The sequence below is a fragment of the Macrobrachium nipponense genome, chromosome 15 (assembly GCF_015104395.2).
Source record: "Macrobrachium nipponense isolate FS-2020 chromosome 15, ASM1510439v2, whole genome shotgun sequence".
Taxonomy (NCBI): domain Eukaryota; kingdom Metazoa; phylum Arthropoda; class Malacostraca; order Decapoda; family Palaemonidae; genus Macrobrachium; species Macrobrachium nipponense.
This window is the reverse complement of record NC_087208.1, coordinates 60,194,521-60,212,737: the sequence shown is the minus strand read 5'-3', so window position 1 is coordinate 60,212,737 and position 18,217 is coordinate 60,194,521. Positions and strand designations below refer to the sequence as shown.

General features: G+C 41.0%; 1 protein-coding gene and 1 non-coding gene across 2 annotated transcripts in view; one reads left to right on the top strand and one right to left on the bottom strand.

Annotated features, from left to right (window-relative positions):
• The window catches only part of LOC135195001 (tetratricopeptide repeat protein 1-like), a 297,291-nt gene that overhangs the window by 237,786 nt on the left and 41,288 nt on the right, over positions 1-18,217 (top strand). The window lies entirely within an intron of this gene.
• Positions 16,113-16,184, bottom strand: Trnap-agg (transfer RNA proline (anticodon AGG)). The gene has a single exon. It is a non-coding gene; the product is annotated as a tRNA-Pro (tRNA).

Here is an 18,217-nt window from a genome sequence, read left to right as displayed (position 1 = left end):
TGGTACTAATTTCTCCTGTCAAGCTTTGGAGAGAGAGAGAGAGAGAGAGAGAGAGAGAGAGAGAGAGAGAGAGAGGTAGGTTAGTGAATAAAATCACGTCCTCCATTCAAATGATAGTCGGGTATACGCAGCAACTGGTGGTTTTTGAGTCTAGTTATTGTTATAAGATATGGCAAGTTTACATTATTATTATTATTATTATTATTATTATTATTATTTAAAGATGACGTGGTTTTTTAGCCTAGTCGCCGTTGTTATTATTATAAGATATAGCAAGATTATTATTATTATTATTATTATTATTATTATTATTATTATTATTATTATTATTATTATTATCATTATTATTATTATTATTATTTAAAGATGACATTCATTTCTCTCATTTCCAATAAGCTATTTCCGATTTGCTTCGATGAGTATTTTGTCTGACGTCATTAAACAGGCTAAAGTCTCCCCCCCCCCCCCCCCCAACCTCCCCCCAACCTCCGATGTGACGAACCTAACCCCATTAAATCCGTCTTGCGTTACGGAATTTTTATTATGTTCCCTTGTCTCCCTCATTCGAACACCTTTAAAATACGATCGTTTCCCGGATAAGAAACGTTTCAATTATGTGTCTTTCTCACGTTCGTCTAGATTGGCTAATTCTACTGTCCCAACGTTGACAATCAGCTAACTGATTCTGTCTCTGGTTAAGACCTGACTCAGTATACACCGACTCCCCCTCCCTCCCCCACCCCCCATCATCCAACCAAATCCCCCCCCCCCCCACCTTTGTGAAGCGTAAGTTTTCCAGGAAGGAAATGATTGATATTACGCTTCTTTGCAATTCTGACGAACTCACCTGTTTCTAGGTAAAGTACGCGAATTGGAATGATTTGAGTAGTAGTTTTAAAATTTTTTATTTATTATTTATTTATTTTTTCATTCTTTATTTTTTATTTTATTTTTTATTTTGCTTTTTTTTGCACAGATATTCCAGTCCTTCTATAAGTGAATTCGGTGAATTTAATCATGTGATGGAGGGCGTGATTACTCTCTCTCTCTCTCTCTCTCTCTCTTTATATATATATATATATATATATATATAAAACTATGTTATACACGATATATATGTATATATACACAATATATATATATAGATATATATGTACGTATATACGTATATCATATATATATATATATATATATATATATATATATATATATATATAGTATATATACATATATAACAAAACTACATTTGAAAGACCATTGCATTCTATTGTGGACATATAGCCTTTTTTTGTGCTTCCGAGGAGATTCAAATGTAGTAGCGTAGATAGAGTAGATTTTGATGTATGTCCGCACTCCTCCGTGATAAGGAAACGACGTACTATTATAAGGATTGTATGTGTACCCTACAATTATACCTTCAGTCGTGATTGTACATTGAGGATGTGCTCACATTCCAAATGAATAATGCCCTTCCATACATTGTCTAGGCATATAAACATACGCATTCAAAGAGTAGGTTGGATAAGTGTAAAATTGTAAATGCTTATACTTATATGTATACATATATAATATATGTAAATAAATTCTTTTAAAACAGGATACGTCTCAAGTATAAAAGGTCCATTAAAACACTCTTAGCATTAAACTCGAATGTTTTAATGGGTCTTTTATACTTTATATATATATATATATATATATATATATATATTGTGACGTTTATAAGATCGTTCGTCTACCCCGCAATTAACTAAATAATTTTATTTGGAAAACGCAGCCATTTCTTTAGAATATCAGCTGATTTTTAGTAACCGCGGGAAACAAAACCCGCCAGCTAGAGATAGGAAGTTCCCCAGTTGGGGGAAAAGAATTTTATCAGCTGTAGGGACGTATCTACAAAAGGGAAGGGTGTAGGCAGATTGGTACTTCTTAGACCTATACCTTAAGCTCTCTTTCCTGTGACCCCTCTGCTGGCTGTATGCTTGTTTTTCCAGATTTGCCTTTGATCGTGGGGGGTTAAGCTGACCTCCAACCCCCGAGCACCCAAACTGAATTCTGCCTCAGTCGGCCGCGAGACGTGATCTCGGACGGAGGTCAAATTACCTGCCTTCCAATTTAGGCCTACCCAGGGCGTGAGTGGCGCGCCGATGACCCAGGCCTCAGACAAAGGGGCCCCCATACTTTCCTAAAAGAGCCACAATTTCTTCAAAGGTCCACACTGAACACGACATCCAGATTCCATGAGTCACGTGCCGTCTCTCTGCCGCAAGTTGTTAAACAACCCACGTGAATGAAAATCAGCTTGAATTGAATGAGACTATAAGTCCCCAATGTGGGGGCCAATATCATTTAACTTTTCTCCAGGCCAGCACGGGCCTTTTTGTAAATAAATAGGTTTAAAGTAACGAGCTGAGTTTTTCTGGCGACCTCCCTCTAAAGAAAGAAAAATCATAACTATCAGTTACGGTAAGTTCAAGCAATTCCCTCTTGAAATCCCTCAATCATTTCTGTTTACGTATCTAGCTTCTCCACGAGGCCCTATATACGTAACATTGGCGAATCTTGCCTGGATTGAACCTAGCTTGCTTAAAAAGCTTGTAAATCGCGTTATCCGTTGTAAAACGTAAACTGTAAATTATTTTAGAAAGCGTAAAATCAAGCACACTTGCAGGGAAAGAAGACACACTGACTCACGGTAAGGTATTCCATTCATTAATATGATTATTTATAACCTATGTTAGCTTAAGGTACGTTTAAGTATTTTTATTGTAGAAGTGTTTAAAAGAGCGTAGGTAGAAATCTTATTATTGTAACGGCGAACGCGCCAGAGCTTTATTTTAGCGTGGCGAGCAGCAAACAATTTGCCCCGCGAATTTTGCTGTTACTTTGTGCTGTCCCTCGTAGGAGCTCTCACGAACACGTGTGCAGATAGATGCCAGAAAGAACTAGATCAAAACTAGGAAGTGCTTTGCCAGGGTGTATTGCTGTGTTTGAAAGCCTAGCTAGTTAGGAGTGTTTTACTAATAGTTTACGGCAAAAGAAGTGTACAATTCTTGTCTGTGATATGTTAGGGAATCCATTTTTAACTTAGTTTCATTCCAAGTGTTGGTAACCGCTTACCTCTCGGCTAATTCAGCTAGAGCTCTCTCGCGCCTGCGCGGTCTCAACCAACCTTCGTCTCATTCACAGCGGCAGCCATGTTTGTTTCTCTTTCAACATTATCTAAACAATTTAAGCAAAGTAACGTAAGTCTCAAAGTTTTAACGTAAATAATATCGATCTCGGTACTAGTATCTATCGTCCTGCCAGAAAATTAACGTAATTCGCCTTGAATAAGAAAGTAGTATTTTGTGTTGTAAATTGCCTTCGCATTTACAGAGAATCAGCTGATTCGCCCGCGCTGGTCAGCTCTCCTCACATGTTTCACCTCGCATCGCTCACTCGCGCGCTGAGCGAAGTTTCATTTCACTTCGCACTTAACGTAACCTCATTTACAATTGTTTGCTAACATCGTTTTAAAATCCTTACCGTCATTTCACTGTTCACGGGGACCTAGTAATCTTACATAAAGTTAACGTAAATCTCAAGTAGAGTAAATCACAAGAATTGTTAACGTAAAAACGCGTCGTTGTAAAATTCATATTGTGAAAACGCAAATCATTTCGTAAGCGCGAGCCGCTACATTAACGTAAAAATCGTTCACACGAGCGCGTTATCATCATAAAACGTTATCCAAAAGCAATTCTTTCATTAAAAACGTTACGTAAGTAGATAATTTAACGCAAGTTGCGCATATTAAACGAACATTAGTTCAATTCAAATATAAGGGAGTCATTCATATATCATTTTTCACCCTCTCGAAGACCCGAGAGAGAGAGAGAGAGAGAGAGAGAGAGAGAGAGAGAGAGAGAGAGAGAGAGAGAGAGAGAAAACCAGAACCCAGTATTCACGAAGCCAAGAGTACTACATCTTACCATTAATTATAGCATGCCGAATTAAAACCTTATTTTAGTCTCTTGTGTCTTTCATTTACACAGCGTGATACGTACGCGCATGTGTCCATTGCAGTTTGCAACATTTATTTATTTCATTTACCGAGTACTTCAGCGAGTGACTGAGATTTCTAGAATTTCCATCACCTGTCGTTGCCCGAGTGGTCTTTTCATTTTCTTTATCACGAAAGACTTGCGTATACCGCAAGCACAATTCGCACAGTGTGGCACGCCAAATTCATTACTTCCAGACAGGAAGTCGTTACCAGTTTAGGACTGGCCACCACCAGTGCACGCAGGTCTTACCATTTTACAGTGCCACTAATTTCTTGACACTGTCCATCGACTGGCTGCTGAAGTACTCCCACCTTTTACTTTCTCTCCTCCACTATTACCCTCTGCCATGAGCAGTGCCATTTCACTTCAGTATATTTAAGTATACTGCATGTAGTGTCCGGGACACACCAGCACGATACCAGTGCTCCAAGGAACGCCATCCATAAAAATGCCATTGCACCTGTACAGGCCGTACAGGTAGCCCATTAAACCTGCGTGTCCGTCCTTACGAACGCCCAAATAATTAGTGTGTCCGTGTACGAGGATCAGTGATCCTTCGGACCAATCGAGGGAACGCCTCCCGAAGTGCCGCATACCAGCACTACTAGTGCTGCCCAAGGAAACGCCTCCTCATAAGTGCCGCGCACCTGTACAGACGTACAGGTAGCCCTATAACCTGCGTGTCCGTCCTACGGAACGCTCATTCATTATAGAGTATCCGCCATTTTGGATCACTGAACCAAGGAACGGCCCTCCTCATAAGTGCCGTGCACCTGTATTGGACCTACAGGTAGCCCATTCCAACGTCTCCCAAGTTGGGAACGCCCGTAAGTGTGACGTACACAGCACACTTCATTCGATTTTTTCACCTCAGCAGAAGGTGCCATTCACAAAGTGCCACCGAGCACCCAGTCTTTTCACTTTTCATTACCACATTGCAGAACCCATTTCCAAGTGGAGTGCCACTTTCCACAGTAGGCACTCCTATTCCATTCAGTACCCTTTCCTGGCCATTATTTTCATTTTCTTCCGAGCCTCTACTGTAGCCTAAGGGAAATGTCTTCCCCTGCTTCCCGCGACTTCTTTGCCAGAGAGCTAGAGAAGCTCGGAGCCCTCATAACTCGGGCAGGGAGGCTGGTTACACTGGAACCACACCTTGACCAGTGGATAAACGACGCAGCAGGCTGCTGCCGCGCGCCAGCAAGGGAGGAAGGAAAGCGAAGCAGAGAGGAAAGCCGCAGAAGCAGAGAGAAAAGAAAGAGAAGCAGAGAGGATAGCCAGAGAAGCAGAGAGAAAGGAAAGAGAAGAAGAGAGAAAAGCATGAGCTAGCTCTCCTAGATGACGCAATCTCTCTGCTAGTTTCCAAGCCCGAGACCATGAGCTGGCCACCCTAAGAGGTGGTTGCGGAGGTTCTGCACCACTTGTTGTGTGCGTGGCATGCTGTGGATTCCGACCAGTGCCCAAGTCGGTTCTCTACCTTGGGAGGAGAGCTTCCAGGGTGAACTTCTCCAAGGCTACCATGTAGCCCTGCCTGATGAACTGTCTCCTACGCCCTATCGGTGGGTACAAGTCATGGCCGACACCGAAGCCCAGGTCTCCCACCTTATTTCCAGAAAGGCATTGCCTAGGGGTGCCAAAATCCGGGCGGACGAAGAAATTCAGTTCGAATGGGATTGACGGTAACCTCTATTCTGTTCCTTCAGTCCTTCTGAATGTAAAAATGCCCTTTCTGGACCCAGGTGACCAAGGAAACCACATTGTGCCGCCTGGGCGTAGTGGACCAATTTCATAGATGTTTATCAGGTGATATGGGCCGAGATTTACTTAAGCCGTATCTCCCCTGGACGCAGCTCCCACTACCAGATGCACCGGACACCTGCAGCATGCCAGATAATCAACCCTATATTTTAGATTTCAGAGGCTAGTGCCTCCGATGTCCCAGACATCCCTTTTATTTGTGAACCTGGCCCTGACCCAGTGTCAGAGCCAGACGTTTCTCCCGCATCATCTCAGCCTCTTACCATTTTACCGCCTACCTCCTCCACTTTGGAAGAGGTAAGCCCACCAGTTAACCCGGACTTGCTTCCGAGGATGATTCAACGGAGGTTTCCTTAACCTCCCCACGTCAAATCACTGCCAGAGAGGACTCTTCACCTGTGCCAGAGCACACTGCCAGCCTTGGTGACTCCGCAGATTCGCAACCTGTGGGGCCATCTCGGCCTTATCATCCAGTGCCACGGAAGAGGTTCTGGAACAAGTTCTGCCGAGACTGTGGCCGCAAGGGTCACATGTCTGCAAATTACGGAGGGTGCGCGAACCACAATATTCCGGCCATCGCAATGGCCGTCACCAATCCTTCTTCTCTAGGACCCCACAGCTAAGGGCCCTAACCGTCGCACCCCTCCAAAGCCTTATCAGCCAAGCCACGTCAGAGCCTACGACGACTCTGGCGCTCAAATCTCCCTGATTACGGGAAGACCGAATCCCCCGAGGGGCTAACGTTGATAGACGTCGATTGATCACCATTGAAGGTATCAATCACATTAAACTGATCCTTCCGACCGTCCAATTGAGGGTCACCAGACCTCACTTTTCCAGAATTTGTACCCTTGCAGTTGCAAGCTACATTCCAGGAGGTTACGACCTCCTCCTAGGGCAAGACATGAAGTCTCCCTCGCATTCCAAAAAGCCTAGGGGTCCTAACCCCAACAACGAATCACTCCAAAGCAAGGAGTCATCGAAGTTCTACTTCCTCCAGGAAGCACGTCCACCAACAGTCTCCCCCGCTACCAAGGAGGGAGATTGACCATTCACAGTTCCGTTGCAAAACCTGCAACGTAATAGGGCACTCCACGAATTGGCCTAGGTGCCCTAGCAAACTACCAGCAGCGGACACTGTCCATTTTCCACAAGGCCTAGCCTTCAACAAGAGACAGGAGCCTCTGTCTCCCATTTCCAAGGGCACGCTGAGAGGTATTGCACCTCCGGTACCCGTCACAGGTCCAGTCGACCTCAACTCTCTGCCAGTGCCACTTGGCAGCACTGAGCAGTGCCAAGCTCCGTCCAGCCTCGGACGTAGAGCCACCACCGAACTTGACCTCTGCGCCTTGCCCCGAGCTAGCGCCGGCGCCAAACCTAACCAAGGATCCTCCTACAGGAGATCCTCCAACAGGCATGGAGCTTACCGCAGCCCATGGCCAACCCAAAGTCCATGAGTCTTCTTCACCCTCATCACTGTCGCCCGAGGATGAACCTCCGGCAGACCTAACCTTCATACCTCCTCTGGAAAACCAGGAACTGCCCAACCAGGAGTCAGCCTGGAGTTTTCCCCTTACGACGGCTGTCACAGCAGCCGAAGTGAGGGCCTCCCCTGCAGTAGGTTCCACCTCTACGACGGTTGCTGCAGAGACCCGAAGTAGGGTGTTCTCCTGAAATCCTTCAGGCTACCGCTGCCTCAGCTCCTGCCGGCGTTTCTGGCCCTAACCCCAGAGTCGTTGCCTCCGTCTACTCCTAGGACTGGTATAGCCAGGTCCTGGAGGAATAAGAAGAAGAAGAAGGGACGTAATTAACATATTAACAAAAAGAGCCACATGCTCTCCTTGACACCTGTGCCCGAGGTACAGTGTCGCATTCATTTGCAGAATGATCCTGGCACCTACCCAGAGAAGGTAGCCAGCCTGATCTCTGCCAGTAGCACTACCCTCTAACCCCTAGCCATTGTAATACTAACCCTCACTTAAATATAATTACCTCATTGCATTTCCCTCCTGGTAAATTAACCACTCATCATACCCACGCATCATTACTCTCATTATGTATTTTAACAGTTCCGTCGCTGAACTACTGCTGTGCGTACCACACTCTGGAATGATTGCGTCTTCATTTAAACTGTATTGAGTAGGTTAGGCTAATGATTTAGTACCAGGGCATTAGGTTAGTAGCAAGTAGAATTTTCAAGTAACCTTATCTAGGGGTAGAGTAGACTGTCGTCACAAGACAACCCGTAGTTATTAATTAGGCTAGACTACATCACTAAATTAAGTTAGTACACTTAGCATCTTTGCCTATAAGTTAGGTAGGCCATTGTAGTCAGCCGTATCACTGCTCAAAAAACTTCAAGTTAGAGTAGGAGAACGGGGTAGTCGAGACGATCAATTTATTTAAGCCAAGACCTTCACACCCGAAAGGGAGTGAATGCCTTCTTAACAGGGGGAGCTGTGACGTTTATAGATCGTTCGTCTACCCCGCAATTAACTAAATAATTTTATTTGGAAAACGGCAGCCATTTCTTTAGAATATCAGCTGATTTTTAGTAACCGCGGGAAACCCAAAACCCGCCAGCTAGAGATAGGAAGTTCCCCAGTTGGGGGTGAAAAGAATTTTATCAGCTGTAGGGACGTATCTCAAAAGGGAAGGGTGTAGGCAGATTGGTACTTCTTAGACCTATACCTTAAGCTCTCTTTCCTGTGACCCCTCTGCTGGCTGTATGCTTGTTTTCCAGGATTTGCCTTTGATCGTGGGGGGTTAAGCTGACCTCCAACCCCCGAGCAACCCAACTGAATTTCTGCCTCAGTCGGCCGCGAGACGTGATCTCGGACGGAGGTCAAATTACCTGCCTTCCTTTAGGCCTACCCAGGGCGTGAGTGGCGCGCCGATGACCCAGGCCTCAGACAAAGGGGCCCCCATACTTTCCTACAAAGAGCCACATTTTCTTCAAAGGTCCACACTGAACACGACATCCAGATTCCATGAGTCACGTGCCGTCTCTCTGCCGCAAGTGTGCATTAACCCACGTGAATGAAAATCAGCTTGAATTGAATGAGACTATAAGCCCCAACGTGGGGGCCAATATCATTTAACTTTTCTCCAGGCCAGCACGGGCCTTTTTGTAAATAAATAGGTTTAAAGTAACGAGCTGAGTTTTCTGGCGACCTTCCCTCTAAAGAAAGAAAAATCATAACTATCAGTTTACGGTAAGTTCAAGCAATTCCCTCTTGAAATCCCTCAATCATTTCTGTTTACGTATCTAGCTTCTCCACAAGGCCCTATATACGTAACAAATAATAATATATATATATATATATATATATGGCAGTGAATACTGAGTGGATGAGAGGACTAGTATTCCTGTATACAAGAGGGAAGGTGATAAATAGTCCAGTATATCTGAGAAGTGACCCACCACAAATTGCACTGTTTATGTGTGATATACCAAATTGTAGGTAATTTTGTCAGCTTTCATTTTAAAAAAATGTTTACCAAAATTGGTAGGTGCAAAAAAAAGTTATTCAAGATGGCTTCCCGACAATTTCGTCTTCTCCATGAAAATAAATTTGCTCCAAAATTATAAAATCAGACCTTAGAAATTACTGTCAATTTGTACATTTAGACTGAATCTTGGATTAATGATATAGTTATCACATTAATGTGATCATTTGATAAGAATTTGCTTCAAAATTCAAAATGGCCGCCACTAGATTACGGCAAAATAGGCGGTGATAATGTTGCTATGTAATTGTCCAGTATATAAAAAATGACTCACCACACTGAACGTGTGACATACCAAATTTTAGGTAATTTTGTCAGCTTTCATTTTAAAATAAGTTATACATAAACAAAAGGTCGAAGTTGGTCAAAATGGCGGCCAGACATATTTAGCATCCCTAAAAATCAACCCAAAATTGTGAAGGCTCCGATCCTGGAAAGAATAATCATTTTGATTATACTGACTGTATGTAGGATATATTATTAACTTTATATTTATCCCAAGATTTTAAATTGAACTGACCCTAAATTCAAAATGGCCGCTATCAAATCACATCTAAATAGCTATCGTTATTTGATTAATAATTTTTGGTATATTTTGAGTATCTTTTGGTCAGATTTGAAAATCATATATATCCATGTCCATTGATAACTTTAATGCAAAAGCAGCTTTTATATTGTATAATTTCATTTGGAGGAGAAAGTTATATAAGGTAATCAATTTAATTGCAGAGCTAAATATCTATTCATATAAATACATTCTTTCTTATATCCATTACACTATTGGCATAAAAGAAAATCAGGTATCATAATCCCATTTGATTAGTCACTAGCTTCATCAGCTTCATCATTCTCAGTATCAGGAGCAGAGCAGTTTTTGCAGAGCAAGCCCTTGCATAGTATTTGCATGCAAGACTGCTCGGCAAACCAAATTTTCTGCAAGTACATTTCTTATTAGAACAATCAGTTTTACAGCTACAATATATGACATCTAACAAAGCGTCAGGTGCAGCTTTTTTTGTTCATCTTTATTGGCACAAGCTTCTTGAGCCATTTTGTATCCATATTTTGTAGGGTCAAGTTCATTGTTCAACCATTCCTGTACTTGTTGATATACTCTTAGTGAAGTGTAATGAGAAGAGTCTGATGTTGGCGGCAGATCCTTAGGGGAACTGCCTCAGTACTAGATGCTATTTTCTTGTGAAAATATTCCACATGCAGGTTATCAAGGGAATCTTCTTTGGTGTTTCCTGTATACAAGATTGATATGGCTTTTTCTCCTGCAGCAGCAATTTCTTCATGGGAGGCATCAGGACTTTGGAACACAGAAGCAAGCTCTGTTAATTGTGGCACTTTCACTATTCTATTCAAGGCTGTTGCCTTTCCGATTCCGTGAATTCTAGATGTAGTGTCGCAACCAGTGAGGGCAAGTAGAAATAGCAGGTGAGAAGAGACATTAATGCCGAGTTTATTTTGGAGGGAATTGATGTCCGAACACACGGGTTTTTTCTTCTGTGTCTGCTTTGGAGAAGACCACAGGTAAACTTGGTGGGATGTGTTCTGCTCACGCTCGACAGCTAGAATCAGCAAATCAGTATCCTCACCAACTATCACAGTGGTGGATTTTGATGCATTCTGATAAGCAGTGTCGACGATCAGCTTATCCGCATCAGATCCAAACCTGTTGCACGTAGTTTGATAGTAAGAAGATCTACAATTTTGTTCTTATTCTGTCCATTAGTCATGAATACTTCTTTATCAACAGTCACTTTCATGTCAGGTGTGAAATCAGTTCTCTCACAGATTTTCCCTTTGGTGCGCCTCTTGTGAGCAGCGTCTTTAGTGGTTGGTTTATCTGGATAGCCATCGAAGACAACAGTACCTTTCTGTAGTTTCTATCTAGATAGGCTACATGTCTGTCGGTAAGTGTGTCCCATGTTTCTCCTTTCACCCACACTATCCTGTGGAGAAAAGCTCCACCATCGATTACATATTCTGCATTATCTGGAGGCTGATCACTCATTTCAGGGACTAGCTTCAATAAAGCTGGAAGGAAGGCTGACTTATTGGCTTCAAGCATAATATCTTGATGCTCAAACAGAGCCGGGGGATAAGTGCAGAGTTCATATGTTAGAGTATTTCTCACCTCACCACTATTAACACCAGCAGTTACCATCCTTTGAAACAGTGATAAAGGATCAATGCTTACAGTCTCAGAACCTACTTTGACAGACACTTTCTTGGCCATGGTCTTCACTATGTCTTTTCTTTTAAACGAATACTCAGTCACTAGTTTATTGCCCATAGATTTCAGAATTTTTCTTCCGACTTCTTGGCATTTATCTGCATTAACAGATGCATCGGCTTTTACACCAGTAGCTGTATTTCGCAGAGCTTGTTCCTCTCTAAATGGTGTTTTTTCCTTGAGAAAGTCTATGAGTTTGTCGATATCCTTGTGGTCTCGCTCTACACGTGATACTCTGAGATCCTTATGCTGTTCACTAGTCTCAAATCGTACCCCTGTATATTCTTGAATTGCCAGATTTATTTCAGCAAGAACCCGGTTGGCTCAGACACCAAGTGACTCTTTGGGCGTCATCCATACCTCTTCCTCTTGCCATATCGCCATTTGTTTTCATTGCTCTCATAAGGCCCTGTTCAATTATTAGATCTCTGCTTAATCCTGCCCAGACTCGAGCTGACCTTCTGACTGTAAAGACCAGAAAGAAATACCTTTTGATAAATCTCCGGCTGGGTATTAGGTAAATCTAACATTCTGTTGATATGATATAGATATTCAATGACGAGGTGTACTGACAGTGGCCAGTCCCTGCAAGGTATGGAAGCATCTCGATCTGACTTTTGATTCCAAGTTTCCAGTCGCCAACTCGCTCTGACCAAATAAAGGAACGCATGATTTGAGTCATTTCTAGATACTGAAACCACAATCTGGCTGTTCTGGCGTCCTTAAGTTTGTTCTTGAACTCATCAACTTTATTATTGATCCATTTCAAAGACTCTGGGGATTTTACTTCTTTTCATGAAGTATCTCCAGTCAGAACTTTATGGTACAACTTTTTCAGTTCATCAGTAGCATCAGAGGTCTTACTATCTATGTTATCAGTCTTCTCTGGTATTTCTGCAGAAGATGTTTGAGTAGTGTCAGAGATTTCAGAGACTGAGGCAGCAGATAATGCTTTGTTGTTATTTTCATCGATTGAGTGCTGTTCAGTTTCTTCATTTAAGGATGAAGGGGTTTCCTCTGGGATTTTCTCATCATCATTTCTGGTAGTTTCTGACTCTGTCTGGTTTTCCTCATTAATGGGTGGCGAGGTTTCCTCTGGGATTTCCTCATCATCATTTCTAGTAGTTCCTGATTCCATCTGTCCAGTTGTAGCACTGGCATCTTGAACAGGTAAGTCCAGAGGCACTGGCAAACAGCTTGAATGTGAAGCTATGATTTTATCACCAAGGAAGGAGGAGGGTTCATCTGACAATTCAGGGATCGGAACTGAAAGAGCTTCTGATACAATTATGGAGTTCAGAGCTGATGACAGTAGCTGGTGACCTCTGACGGCGCGAGAATATGCCTTGCCAGTGAACATATGTTTGACTGAGGTCTTAGCATAAATAATCTCAAGCAGTTCTTCAAGACCTGATCCTTCCATTACAAATCCAGTGCTTCCAAGGAAACTAACAAGACCATGAAAGCCTCCCATGGATACAATGATGTCATACAAGGGACTGTCAGAAGTTTGCTCAAGGATGATTTGCAAGGCTTTTTTCCACAAAGGCTGATCAGGGATAATGATAGGAACAGTGTCATATCTCTTTGCGTGGTCTGCTACATAATGATGGGTTGAATAAACACAGTCTCTGTTTCCAGAACCCTTGTTAATCAGCTGCATGAATTGGCCAGAAACATATAAGAAATGATGCATTGAGCAATAAATCCAAATATCATTACAATATGGCCTTTCTTATTAACTTTTCATTTAAAATATTTGTTTATTCAGCAAGAATAAGAATTAACCCCATACCATAAATTGTTTGTATTTTACTTGATACATGTAGCTCACCTTTAGATATTAGTAAAGCAGTTGATTTTAGGAAACTTCAATTCTTGACCATACCTGAGATGAAAATAACATGAATTTAATAAAAAAAATAAATCATATATATATATATATATATATATATATATATATATATATATATATATATATATATATATATATATACTAGCAGAAAACCCGTCCTACGGACGGGATTTCCTGCTAGTTCTTGTGGATGCATTTTCACGAGGTCGTGTTTTGGTCAATGCAATAATCAATATCTCAACTTAGGATTGGTCAATTTTCAAAATTTAAAAAGAATCGTAACCTAGACATATTGACCATTTTAATGGTATATTATATATTAACATAGTTAAGAAAAATAATCATTGAAAAATAACAAAATATTGGCCTACCCCTAATTCGGCTATTTTTCACGAGCATAAGCATATTTGTATAGAATCACCTGTGGAATAGCAGTTATAATGTTCTACCAACTAAAACTGCTTTTTTCTTTTGATTTGCAATGTCAGTAATGCAAAACAAACCATTTGCACCTCACTAATGCAGTCTACATGATAACCAGAAAAAATATTGAAATTTACCATTGATTCGAAGATTTTTTTATCATTTCGAAATCTTGCTTCAGGTTGGATGCGATAACTTTTTTTTGCACTTACCAATTTTGGTAAACTTTTTTTTAAATGAAAGCTGACAAATTTTCCAACAATTTGGTATATATAACACAAACTGCAATTTGTGGTGGGTACCTCACATTTCAGGCCCAGATATACTGGACTAAAAGGTGATTTTCACCATTATGGACGTTTAACCAACTCATCTTTACATGAAGAGAAGTGTGATGCTGACTTTGAATGAGAAATGGAGAAAATCTGTTCACAAAGTAACTTCTGTGTTGAAAGTGCTGTTCAGATGGTATGGGAAAGGGGTTGGAACGAGAACGTTTAAATATAAAGTGAACGCAATGATGCGTTCAAAACAAAGGTTTGTGGTAACGTGTTTGTAAAGGGTTTAACGTGTTCATATGAGCATTCTATGTACTACGTATGTGCACGGTCTAGGTCCGTGGGTATGTGAAACTTCTGGTGACATGGAGATTCTTTGTCTTCATCATAAATTACGAATTGAATATATAGCATATATCATTATACACTCTCACACGCGTTGAGCGGTTGAGGATTCTCCCGATAGTCTCAGTGTGCTTTTGTTTCTCGGGAGGGCGCAGATGGCAACACTGCTGCTGCTTAAGGCCAATAGCTCTTCTCTTCTCCAATCTGGTGCAATGTCCATATTTAATTTGATAGGCCTATTTCAAAGGAAACAAACTGCCATTTTCCATCGCGTAAATGACAATGTTAGTTTAAGAAAATGAATACGAATTAATAAAAGGGCCAGAATCGTGTACGGTGAAGAGAGATTTAATTAGCTCCTAACAGAACCCTCAATTTATATTCAAAAATTAAAAGAAAAAAAATGCAAAATCAAGGCATTTGTATTTTACCATCGGCGCGAACGACGCAGAGCCAGTGAGAGATGATTCTTTGAACCGCGAGCCGTTAAAGAGCGACAATAGACTACATAATTTCAGCAATAATGAAGAAAGAATTAATATTTGATTAAGGAGATGGCGTTGCCGCGTTGTCCTCTGATAAGCATGGTTTACCGATTTAGCCGGGAACAGGCTTATTCGGACCTTGGCTGATTCGGACCATGTACTGGCTCATTCGGACCTTTATCCAGGCTTATTCGGACCTTCATATGATTGGCTGATTTTTGTATGCAGTTTTACTTCCTGAACAAGAATTTTAAGTAATATTTATTTGGACGACTGTAATTAACCCCCAGGGGCTCGTACTAAACACGGCGAAATACATCTGACGCCCCAATTCCTGGTGGCTTTCGTATTCGCGGGGACGAACGATGCGGAATGCTTAAATAGAAATACCCATTGCTATAATATAAAATTATTAGTATGGGTCCGAATCAGCCTAGCAAATGGTCCGAATCAGGTCCGAATCATCCACGGTCCAAATCAGCCAAGGTCCGAATAAGCCTGCATCCATTTAGCCTACCAACCTGTCAAGACTGCATAAGACTTCAAAGGTCACCTGTTGTAAAGTTGAGTAATTTACGAGTTACTCGTATCAGCAAGAATAGCAAATGCTCCCGTAAGATCAACTTTAATCAGTCGATGTAAACAACAAACCTTTGTTGCATTAATCGCTTGGGAAATCAAGAAGACGAAATAGCAAGGTGGCAGTTACGGAGTATTTTATTTGTTTATTTATTTATTTATTTATTTATTTATTTATTTATTTATTCAATAATTCTCCAGAATTTCTGGAGTTCAGGATTTTCTCGTCGACATCGACCAGTGAAAGGAGGGATATTCTACAAAAAAGAGAAAAAAGAAACGGTAAGCATTAACCACAATTAGAAATGAAACAGAAAATGAAGAGTTGAAATAGGTAGTGAATAAAAAAAAGTACAAAATGAACACCCCAAGTAAGGGATACTGATTGGGGCACAAAAACTATAGCCAATTGGTATCTATTACAGGGGCAATATTCAATCCTTAATGTCTTGTTTGCCTACCAGCGTTATGTGGCATCTGAAATGATCCCTGGGCTCAAACACAGCTATAAGTATTCTATATCTACTAAAATTCTGGATCATGGGATCCCAAAATCCCGTAGCTACACAAAAGTCAAAAGGACACACTCGAGGGCCTGACCGGGATTTGAACCCGGGACCTCTCGCACCCTAAGCGAGAATCATACCCCTAGACCATCAGGCCGGTGGAAGCAGGAGAAACCGGAGCAAATATAGCTCTAACTCAGGTGTCAAGCCGAAAGTGTCCGGAGTACATATGTAAGTGTTTACATAATAAAAATATGGAATGTTAGTCCATATATATAAAAGATTGCTTGCAGGAATGTGATCAGACTAGAGACGCTAAAGATGACGTATAAGTATGTAGGCTAAGATAACATGCCGTCATCTGTGGTCATTCATTTGTTTTGAAACAGTCCAAGCTCCCTGCTTGAGACAACTACCGCCTACGTGATCTGTAGCGTGTCTCATTTGATTGTGTGTTCGTATGAAACTATGTCATTTGTATGTATGTTCATATGTTCGAACTACTGTCTGTTCCCTCATAACTTGTAACAGAGGTGGTAGACAGGCAGAAACAGAGTTAGCTATCGTCATTAGAAGACCTGTACCTCTTTGTTTACCTAAGCTTTTATCATGTAGAGGAATAGGATTAGCCATCATCATTGGCAGAAGCGATCAAGCTATCGTTATTAGAAGACTTGTACAATCATATCTGATCTTCACCATGTAAAACTTCAGAAGAATATATAATTTTTTATACTTAGTGTTTTCTACAAGAACCTCCTCACCGAACCATGAGTTTAACACATCGTCGTAAAGATAATACCGACTTCGTAAGTGATCTACAAAACCCCAGACACTCCATTGAAGATGGAAGTGCAATACCAACCGACTTAGCGTATAGATTATCGCAAGTCTAACATTACCTCATAGGGCGCCTTATCATACAAGGCACAAGCCCTAATACATATAGGTCTAACTCAGGTGTTAAGAAGAAAGTGTCTTCATAGCAGGAAACTTTGAAATGAAAGTATTATATATTTACGATGAAATATAATTAAATACAATTAAACTAGGCATTTCTTTATAAGCATTCCGCATCGTTCGTTCCCGCGAATACGAAAGCCATCAGGAATTGGGGCGTCAGATGTATTTCGCCGTGTTTAGTACGAGCCCCTGGGACTTAATTACAGTCGTCCGAATAAGTATTACTTAAAATTCTTGTTCAGGAGGTAAAACTGCGAAGAAAAACCGCAGTTGCCATAGTCTAGGCGCCGCGGAATAGTAATATAGATCTACCTTAAACTATTGTAAAAATCATACTTAACGGGTAAGAATGAGTGTATATTAGTGTTTGCTGTTGTAGTAAGGAACACGGTATTATGCTAGCCAGCACAATGGCGAGTTTTATTTTTCAGTCTGATTGTGATTCATCTTGAGATGTGTCCAGAAATAGGTCATAGCTTTTATTTTGTTTATATTTCCAGTTGTGCGAGTAGATCCGCCCTGTGTATGGCTCCAGGCTCCAGCGAAGTCTACAACCTTGGGTAATGGTCCATTTCTTTGAGGATAGCGAAACCTGTTTTCGGGTTTATCTTCCTCACTTTTAGGTTACATTCTTTCAAAACTAAATTTGGTAGCTACCTAGTGAATAATGAATATAGGTGCCAGATCGTAAGCATTGCGTGCCATGAAATTGAAATATTTTCTCATTTCTTATCTCCGTCAACTATAGTAATTGAACGCTTTTCTCTTGTTTGGTGCTATTTAGTTAGTTACTTACTTAACTTTTACTTTATCTTCCCACAACTGGCCAGTGGCATACGGCTGATACTGTTTAGTTATAGGCTAATTTTATTATAATATTATGGTACTACATTGGGTTTTATTATTCTCCTCCTTGCAAAAATCTATATCAGAATCATTCTTTTCTTCGGAGCCTCTTTTCTGATTAACTTTATGGGATATTTATCAAAATCTTCATTTATTCTTTATTACATCTGGATACACTGTTTGATGCAGCCATTTCAGTCATAGCTAAGAACACTATCATTCATAAGTAATAATCCTCTCGTAGACTCAGTGGCTGATTTGAGCCGCGTTTTAGATTATGAATCATTAACTACCATTACTTGTTTCCACATCTTCCTTTAAAGGAAGAAGAATCGCGAAATTGACAATTCTAGAAGACGAACACTACTGTTATTTATTTCC